The following is a 10730-nucleotide window of genomic DNA, read 5'->3' on the forward strand; positions in this document are numbered from 1 at the left end:
CAATGATAACATTAGTAAATTATGGCTCATGACAGTACTCTAAAGCTTCTTTAACCGCAATAGATTCTGCTTCCATGTTCGTGCTCATTCCCAAGGTTTTTGCTCTAGCATATATAAGATCTCCCCTTTCATCTCTTATGAAAAATCCATATGAACTCATTCCCAGGTTTTCTCTACAATCCCCATCCATATTACACTTTAATATTAATGGTTCAAGATTTTTCCAAGCCATTTTCTGATAATGTAATCTAGGCTTGTAGTTCCTCATTGTATCAACCACCTCTGACCAGTTCCAGTTCTTTACTTTTATCCATGGATATAAATTCTTGATTAACTTTTTTACCACATCTTGAACTTGTAACACCACTCCTTTGAATGAAGTAGACCCTTCATGTTTTATAGAATTCCCCTTCTTCCATAATGTCCACGTGATTATGGATGGCATAGCTTTAAATAAGCTGCTGAGCTTTGATGTAGATTCCTTTTTCCACCATAATACAGACATTTATTAGAGTTTTATATTGTCCATCCTGATTCCTGCAAAATGAGCAAACTGCCTCCACAGCTTTAAAGCTATGATGGATGTTAGTAACACATGGCTTATGGAATCATCCTTCTTATCTTCACAACACCAGCATCTTGAGACTAATTGAATATTCATTCTCCTTAGGTTATCATCTGTAGGATCCTTCTCAACCATACTCTCCAAAGGAAAAAATTATGTTTGAAAGGTAACCCTTTATTCCAAATGAAATCATAAACTCTCCTTTTTTCTTTTTTCTTTCTGATAATCTCCCAGAAAGACTTCACAGTGAAATTACCACTTATACTTCCCATCCACCATGGTCTATCATTCTGATGCCCCTCAACCCCAGGTTTTATAGTTTGTATAATTAAGTCCACCATATCTTCAGATAAATAAGATAACAAAAGATGCCTGTCCCACTCCCCATTCTTGATAAAGTTCCTCACCTCAATCTCCTCATCCAAAAAAGTGTCACCTTATACATAATATAAAGCACCCTATTTTGTCCAACTGTTATGCCAAAAACTAGAGTTCCCAATTGTCACCTGCCACCATATGTTATGTTCCACCGCTTCTTTTATATCAATCATTTTCCTCCATACATGAGATGCCGCAATTCCTTTAGCTAATAAAGAGTGATACTTTTTACAATATTTGTTCTACATAAATGAATTCCACATGGAAGAGGTGGATGTTCTAAAACTCCACCAAAGTTTTGCAAAAAGCGCCTTGGACATATCATGTAAAGATCTCAACCCAAGTCCACCTTTATTTTTTGGATAGCACATTACTTCCCAAGAGACCCAATGTTTATTTTTTAATCCAGTAGCATTACCCTAAAAGAACTTAGTAAAAATCTTGTGTAGTTGATTAATCATACTCACTAAAGGATTCATGGTAGATAGAATGTAGATAGGCATAGACTGTAAGACATGAGCAATGAGAATATATCTTCCTCCATATGAAAGAAGTCTATTCTGCCATGAGTTTAACCTCTTCATCATCTTTTTCATCAAATCTTCATAATGTCCCTTATTCTTTCTACCATAGAAAATTAGACATCCCAGGTAAGTAAATGGAAACTTACCTTGATTTATCTCAGTAATATTCTTTATGATATTAGCCACAAATGTAGAAATCTTCTCATACAAATAGAACAGGTTTTTATCTAAATTGATCATCTGGTCTGAAGTGTACTCATAATTCCTTAGCACTGCCATCATTTTCTTCATTGATGGTAAATGCCCAAAGCAGAATAGGATAGTATCATCAGCATATGATAAATGATTAATGTCAGGGCTCCACTTAGGCATTCTATATCCTTTAAAGTCTAGGTATTCAAAATATTTATTTAAACTTCTTACTAACACTTCAGCTACAATAATAAACAAAGTAGGTGATAAAGGATCACCCTGATTTAACCCTCTTGATGACTTAAAGAAACCAAATGACTGACCATTCAATAACGTTGAATACCATTTATTACTAAGCAATCTAACTACCTTATCAATGAGCTTTTCAGAAAAAACAAACCTTCTCAAAACCTCCACAAGATATTTCCAAGAGACCATATCATAAGCCTTTGTCATATCCAATTTAACAACCACATTGTGATGCTTATTCATTATATTAATATCTCTAATAATCTCTTAAGTTGATAGAAAATTTTCTGCTATGTTCCTACCTTTAACAAAACCAGCCTGATTACTAAAAATAATATTAGAAAGCACCTCCACCATTCTCATATGAATCAACTTGGAAATCACTTTGTTGACAAAAGAACTAAAACTAATGGGTCTAAGATCCCCAAAATTACTCACCACCTCCTTCTTTGGGATTAACACCAGATTTGTATGAGTAATATACCTAGGTAATTCACTCCCACAAAAGAAAGCTTTAACCATAGTAGTAATATCTTCCCCAACAATACTCCAGCAAAACTGAAAAAATAGACTTGAGAACCCATCAGGACCACCTGCACTTTCCCTATTCAGAGAAAATACCACTTGTTTGACCTCCTCCATCTCTGGCCTTCTTATCATTCTATTTTTTTGTTCCTCAGAAATACTTTTTTTAATACATACCAACATGCCATAGTTAACTATAGATTGAGTCTCTTTGAATTGCTCTAAGAATACCTGTACTGCCTCATCTCCAATATTCTGAGCTGAAGTGATGATATATTTTTGCCTTGTCCGAATTTCTATAACTTGCAGCCTTCTCTTTCTTTCTTTCACATAAGAATGAAAGAATTTTGTATTTCTATCTCCATTTGTAAATCATTTCATCACAGTCTTCCGCTTCCAATACTCTTTCTCTATTTTTCTTACTCTTTTCAAATTAGATTCTGGTTTACTCAATTTCTCTCGATTTTGTGGAGTGGGTTGTATTTCAAGTTGTGCTTCCTTCACCTTTACAACATCTTCCAAAGTAGCAACATTTTGAAAAATGTCACCAAAGGTCTGCCTGTTCCAACCAGCAAGAGCTTTTTTTAGCCTTTTCAATTTTTTATGAACTACTTGAAAAGGACACCCCTGTATGTTTCCACTCCAATTCTCTTGTACTATTCCTTGAAAATATTTATACTTGGTCCATAGATTTAAGAACCTAAAATATTTTCTCACCTGTACCTGCGCAGTATTACCTATCACATGAAGAGGAGCATGGTCTGAACCTTGCCTGATTAGATGATTAACTTCAAAATTAGGCATAATCTGCAAAAGCTCATAATTGCCAAACACTCTATCTAACCTTTTAAAAATACATTCCTTTTGAATCCTCCCATTCCACCAAGTCTAGCTACTCCCTGTGAATCTTAACTCATTCAAGGCACAGTTATTCATACATTGAAAAAAATCTAGAGTCTCTTGTTGAGTCACTGGAAGACCTTCCAATTTCTCAAAATCATCTCTTATTACATTAAAATCAGCACCAACAAGCCAAGGGATGTTAGTATTACTAGCAATTTTCTCCAAATCATCCCACAACTCTAGTCTTTCTAAGTGACTACATCTAGCATATACTGCTGGAACTTTAAAAGTATCAGCGCTACCTCTCAACTTGTATTCCATTGTTATCTGATGTGTAGTATCTGATGAACCAATTTCTTCCCACTCATCATTATAGAAGATCCAAATCTTAGCTAAATAATTAGCTTTAGCATTTGTCACTCCTAGTCTCCTTCTGTATTCCTCCAATTCTGATGGGCTTTGAAAGGGTTCCATTAAAGCAAAGTAAGAATAGTGATTATTTTTCTGAAGGTCTATTAGTCTGTCAAAAGAACTTTGAGTTCTACCATATCGTATGTTCCAGAACAAAACCTTATTAATCATTGATCACTAATAGATAATAGACCCGACTTATTCCTTGTATTAATTTGTGACTTGATACCAGTGTTCTTGTAATCTTTTCTATTTCCACCCTTCAGTTAGCTAATTTTTCTTAGGGATAAATCTTCATCTCTCCCAATTTGATCTATGTTAGCATCCATATCTATATCTTATTCATGGTCCTATTTCTGATGTTTCTCTTGCTGTGTAGTGTTCTATATTTTTGGAACATTAACTTCTTCTCTTCTCTCTATTTCATTATCTGCCACCTTGTAACTTGATCTTTTCTACTGTTCTCACTTTCTGTAACCTCTTCTCCCTTTGATTGATTATTCATTGAATCTCCTATATCAGGATCAGCAACATCTCTGTCTTGATCTTTCACAGAACTTTGGGACTCTTTATGTACCTGTCCTCGAATCTCCTTTAATTTCTTTTTCTTTCCCATTTTTTCTTTCCAATTTATTTTCTCTATTCTACTTCTCTTTTTTTTTCCTTTTTAGTTTTTTTATTTAGTTTTTTCTTTTTTTGTTTTTTTTCCTTTTCTCATATTTTTTTTCGTTTTCTTCTTCTTTTTTTTAAATTATTTTTGCTTTTGTTTTTACACTTCTATTCTAGTTTATATTTCTCTTTCTTCTTCTTTTTTTCCTTTTTCACTTCTTTTTTTTCAAATTTTTTTTTTTTTTTTACTCTTTTGTCTCTATTTTTTATTTTTAAAAGACAAATATCTATATCATATATACATATTCAAAAAATATACAAAATAAATAGACATACAAATCTGCATATGTATTTACGGTAAAAAAACATACATATATATCTACATATGTATTTACAGAAATATGTATCTGACTCACATGTATATATAAACAAATAAGACACAAAATCTCTATAAAAATGATAATTATATACAAATACATATAGGTAATAAAAAAATACATGATACATATTTTAAACAGTAAAAGAAAACAAATAAGTACATATGTTACCCTCTAAAATAACATAGTATGTACAGTTCAAAGATAAGTCCAACATCGTATAAAATACATATAGCTCTGCATATATATTTACAGAATACATACCTAATCCATATGTATATTCTTATTTTATATGATTAATCTTTGTATTTCGCAAATACATATGAAGATATATAGTATAGTTATGTTTGTTACTGTTTAATAGGAATATAATATGTATTTCGTAAATACATATGTATGTTTTGTACTGTAAATACATATCCAGATCTGTATGACTATGTATTTTATATGTTTTTTGAATATGTGTATGTGATATACATATTTGTCTTTTCAAAATAAAAGTTAGAGATAGAGGAGTAAAAAAATGGAAAAAAAAAACAGAGAAGTGAAAAAGAAAAAAAAAGAAAGAGAAATAGAAGTGTAAAAATAAAAAAATAGAAAAAAAGAAGAAGAAAATGAAAATAGAAAAAGAAAAAACAGATATGAGAAAGGGAAAAAAATGAAAAAGAAATAAAAAGAGAAATAGAAGAGAGAAAATAAAGTGGAAAGAAAAAGAAATCAAAACAAAAAAAATAAAACGATAAAAAAATAAGATGAAAAAAAACTAACAAGAAAAAAGGTAGAAATATAAGAGAATGAAAGACAGTAATGATGTTTTATTTTAAAATCTTGAAGATCATGGAGATAATTATCTTCAAATATGAAAAAGAAGAAAAAAGAAAAAAAAATAAAAAAAAGGAAAAAAGGAAAAAGGAAAAAAAAAAGAAATAGAAGAGGGAAACTAAAGTGGAAATAAAAAATAAAAATAAAATAAAATAAAAAATAAAATGATAAAAAAAATAAGATGAAAAAAAAGGGTAAAAGATATGGCTATATTTGGGGGAGGTCAAATAGTGGAGTGAAAATAGAAAAATGTAAAGTAGTGGGAGTAACACTTGCCTAGTTAATGAGTAAAATAATGTTACTCTTGCTATAAACTATTATTTTACAAAAGTTTTGCTATTTATTGTAATTATAATCTTAAATATGCTACTTTCTGTAATTTTTTCTAAAAATTACTTGTGAACAAAATCTAAATGGGCCTCATATAAAATGTCAAATTAATTTAAAATATCAAGAGTTATTTTATCATTTTATTTCTATTTTACCTTTTTTTATCAAATATTATTAATTTTTTAATATTTATATGATTATAATAATTAATTAGGGGTGACATAATAAATTATGGTTGAAGCTGACATGTTGGAAATGACTATTTTATTTTTTTTATTAAATACTATTAATTTTCTAATACGTAAATAATTTACAATAATTAATTAAAAATGATATAATAAAGTCACGATTGAAGCAGCTGAAGTAGACAGCACAAGTAGACATGTCGACCTTGTGCGTGCTTATCGCCTCTTATTAGTAGTAGTAGTAAATACATGTTTTAAAAAATATTCCAAGCATAGAAGGGCAACTGTAATATTTTCCCAACTTTTAGTTCACTGTGATAAAAGATATATAGTCAAACCTTTCTATAGTGACAACGTTTGTTTGAAAATTTCTATGATTGTTATAGAAAGGTCGTTTAACTGTTAAAAATAAAAGAATGCAAAATTAGAAAAAATATGAATATGAAAAAGGTAAACATTAGTAGTCTGCATCGTTTAAATATATTTTTTTCTAAATTAGATATTTATGCTTGAAATTATTGTGTACATGACATTAATGATGATTACCATAAATATTTTAGTATTTTATTTTGTACATGATATACTTCCTGTAAAATATTATTACATAATATTTAATTATATTGTTATAAAGAGATAATTTTACAAAGAGCGTACCTCTATAATAAACGCTATTACTATTATAGGTAGAATACCGCTATAGAGAAGTAAAATATAATATGAAAATTGATTCTGAAAAAAATCATGCTACTATAATGAAAGGTCATTATAACAAAGTGATGTTATAAAGAATTCTGAGTCTGTATACATAATTCATTATAATATTTTCCTACTATATTTCCCTTTTCCAATTGATAAAACATCCAATTGCCGTTGACATCTTCATCGTCTCATCTATATTGCTTTCTTTTTGTTGTTCTCACGTTCTTAACAACCATCAAGACGAGTTTTTTATTTTTTATAATTGTGATGTCCCCGTAAGTTTAATTTATCTGTATCTTAATTAATTTCAGGAAATATTTGTCACCGTCTACAAACAATAGTACCAGTTAAGTCTATTAAGATGGAAAAAAATCATTTAGTGTGTTTTTTTCTACGGAAATTTGAACCTGAAATGGGATGATCCTCGACTCAGTTCAGTGACGCCAGACCCTTAGGTGTCATCAAGGCCAAGCCATTTTGTTTGGACTTTGTCTAATTCTTACAACTCAATAAGTTGTCTTTTAAAAATTTTATTAAATATTGAGCACTTCGTGGTGACATTGTACAAATGATCATGTACATGTATTAATTAAAAAACAACTTACCAGAAATTGTTGAAATGATCTCCACCATCTAGCTACTTGCTTATTGTCACATACAAAAATAAATTTATATATGAAGGAAAAGTCAATGGAAGAATGATAATAGAACTAGTCAATTATGAAAGGAACCACACCTTGAAAATATATTGTATATAAGTGTAGAATTTGCAAACAACTCCATAACACAATCCATTTTAGTTTCCTACAAAAACATTCGTATTCTCAAGAAAACAAGTTGAAGGCAACATTTGAATCTTGAAAAAAAAACACAAGGAAATGGCTTTCAAAGTTTCAATTGCTGCATTCAACTTCATTGCTTGTGTTATATTCATGGTGTTTGTTGTAGCAGCTCATGAAGGCCACCACCACGCCCCCGCCCTGGCTCCATCGGTACCCTCCAGTGCCATAATCACTTCATTCCCTTCACAGGTTGCTGGATTTTTTGGTTTGGTTGTTTCTTTCCTTGTTATTAAGGAAAGGGTTTAAAAATAATTAACAATTCCTAATGTTATGGGTATTGTCTTTGTTCCTATGTTATGATTTATCAGGTTACCTTTGAGAAGTATTGTACCTTTTTTTCTTGTTTTGATTTTGTTTTTGATTGTTTTATGATCATGTCAAGTTATTTGTATTCCTTTTTCACTGTGGTGAAACTTATGAGACTCGTCAAATAATATTATATGTATTGAGTTATTATTTTCCATGTTTATTGTCTTAATTAATGCATTATGATAGGATTTGTGAGATCCTAATTAACATCGCTTTGAAGTTGTATAATTTACACAATATTTGGTTTTGTAACACGTTAGGTCTCATTTGTTTGGATTTAAATCGTAGAGAAGATCTTGAATAATTTTGGATATTAAGTCATTAAGCGAGTTTGTTTATATTAAATTTAAATGCTTAATTAATTGGTGTGTGAAGATATTTTAGTGTTTAAGATCTTAAATAAAGTCTTAATTGTTATAAATGTATTTAGATTATAGTGAATGTCTATCAAGAATCTAAATAAGATATATTAAGATCTAGTTGATATCTATCAGGATTTGAAGTATCTGTCTTTTAGTTAGAAACTATCTATCAGGATTTGAAGAATCTGTCTTTTAGTCAGAAACTAGGAGTATTTTTTCCTATAAATAGAGAAGTTTTGTTCATTGTATTCTCAATCTTATGATCTCTCATCCTCAAGAGAAATAAAAAAGCCTCCTCTCTTCCCTCTTCTCTCTCTATTTATTCTTGTTGTTCTTAATTTATATTTCATAATACATTATTTGCACGAGCCTCTAGCCAATTTAGTAAAATTACTTTCTTTGTGAAAGCCAACAAGTCGTTCAAAAACGTTGAGGCCAAAGGATGATAATAATGGTCATTTAGACCATTCCCAGGTAACTGGTAAGTATATTGAATCATTTAGACCATTCTCAAGTAACTGGTAAGTATATTGATTTATGAAACTTATAATGGGGCAATAACATATCATTAAATGATAAGGATGTCTCACGGTGCTTATACGGTCATGGTTGTTATTGTTTTAAGTAATTTTTAAATTGCTTTTACACAGGTTGTTAGTAGTATTTCATGTTGAGGAATTAATTTGTTAACCATCATTATTTGGACAAACTTGCTAAAAGCTTATATATTTTATGTTATTAGATAATTAGCTTCTGAATATATATTTGGCTATTATATTATTGATTGACGGTAAGACGGTGGATTTGAATTTCACTGCACCAAAAGAGTAAGATCTTGGGTTAAAGTCTTAATGCATCATGATGATAAGATGTTTTGTTCAAGTCCCATTGATTTATTGCTAAGACGCCTTTATATGGATGAGACATTGAGTTTGAATTTCAATGCACCATATTGATGATATTATGCTGGCTAAGACAAAATAATGTGTTTTTGATGAAAAGTCAAGAAACTTGTCCATTGAATATGCTCTATTCCATGAAGTGAATGTGGTGTCAATATATGACAGGTTTGAAAGATGACAATTTGCTCTATTCTTGAAGTAAATGTGGTAGCAATATATGATATATGCCACGATTTACTCCTGAAGTAGCAATAATATCATGAAAGAGGTTATAAGCTATCAGAATTTGGTAGGCTTAAGTCATGATTATATTCCATTCCAACGGAATAAGAAACTTATTAATGCAAACTTGCACTTGATTATGATGGTATCACAACTCACCTTCGAATGAGGCAGAATAACTGAGAAGAGTTATTTCGAAATCTACTTCTAAAGTAGTAAATCTGAAATTTACTCATGTAATAGTAAATCTAAAATTTACTAAAGTAAAAGGTACATGTCATGGTAAACTTGGAGTTTGCTAGAATAAAAGTTCATAAATTGACATGAATGATTGCGACATCTTAAAGATGTGCATGCTGAGTATTGAGCATATATTGAAGAATTAAAAAATTCTTCATTAATTTTAATGTTGCTTGTTCTCATGATAAGTTGGTTGGACCAACTAACTCTGGGATTGGATCCCTTAAAATCTGGAAAGTATAAAAGGTGAATAAGGGCTCGTTCACCTATCATGTGATATGTTAAAAAGATGCATCAATAAGATGATCACATGTATATTTACTGTCAACGTGTAGTTTAACATTCATAAAGTTGCTTGCTCAATAAAATGGAGTTAAGAACATAATTTTTAGATTGTGGAATTAAGACAATTCATTTGGATGACGAGGGTTTGGTATTGAATGCCTTCGATAAATAGCTAAGCCATTGCTAATGAGAACAAAGCTTCATATGTTGGTCTAAAATATGATATGTTGCATATAATAGCACTTGTATGTATTAGACTAATAAATTATGATTATTTTTTCCCTCTCAATTGGTTCAAGGTTAGGAACCAACTATTCCATCTAATAGTTTCGATGTGCGGTATATGATTAATGAATATACCATAATACACAAAGATGGATTCCTCAAAGAAGATGGAGGATGCATGTTAGTTGTCCTAACATAAGGGGGAGATTATAAGTAGCTATGAAATATGTTAGGAATTATCATCAAATTCTCATTCAAAATATGATTCAAGTCAAATGCCGGAAGCATCTGTTGACTCAAATTTAGTATCATAGTTAAGCTACGAGTGCTCCTATTTTGTGTCCCTAAAAGAAAAAGTCTATGCATGCGTGAAGCGTGGTGGATCAATCGATTCCAAATGAAAGAATCCTTGAAAAGGATAAGGAGCAAATAATCATAATAAGAAGGCAATGTGCTCTTAAAGAGCCTACGACATAACACTTCATGAAACCTTATAATAGATTCAGGTACCTGATAATAATAAAGTGATGAGATCTCAAAATGTTACGTCGCACTGTGAACTGATGCAAAATGATATATTAGCGATAATATCTTTGATACAATATTGGCGCAATATTGTAAAAGACTACGAGGA

This window comes from Capsicum annuum, chromosome 11 (genome assembly GCF_002878395.1).
Source record: "Capsicum annuum cultivar UCD-10X-F1 chromosome 11, UCD10Xv1.1, whole genome shotgun sequence".
NCBI lineage: Eukaryota > Viridiplantae > Streptophyta > Magnoliopsida > Solanales > Solanaceae > Capsicum > Capsicum annuum.